The following is a 266-nucleotide window of genomic DNA, read 5'->3' on the forward strand; positions in this document are numbered from 1 at the left end:
GGGGTCTTGGAGGGATTTTGGGGGGTAATAAGGGGCCTGGGGCAGATATTTTGGGGCCTGAGGGGGATATTGGGGGTCCTGGGGGGGAATTTGGAGGGTCCTGGAGGGGATGTTTGGGGTCCTCAGGGGGATATTGGGGGTTCCAGGGGGGATATTTGGGGTCCAGGGGCTGTTTTGGGGGTCCCTGAGGGTGTTTTGGGATATTTTGGGGTCTCACAGCCCCAGTAGAAAAACCTGCAGGGAACGGGATCTGAGACCCCAAAACA

The sequence above is a fragment of the Neopelma chrysocephalum genome, unplaced genomic scaffold (assembly GCF_003984885.1).
Source record: "Neopelma chrysocephalum unplaced genomic scaffold, ASM398488v2 Primary Assembly neopelma1_92860, whole genome shotgun sequence".
NCBI lineage: Eukaryota > Metazoa > Chordata > Aves > Passeriformes > Pipridae > Neopelma > Neopelma chrysocephalum.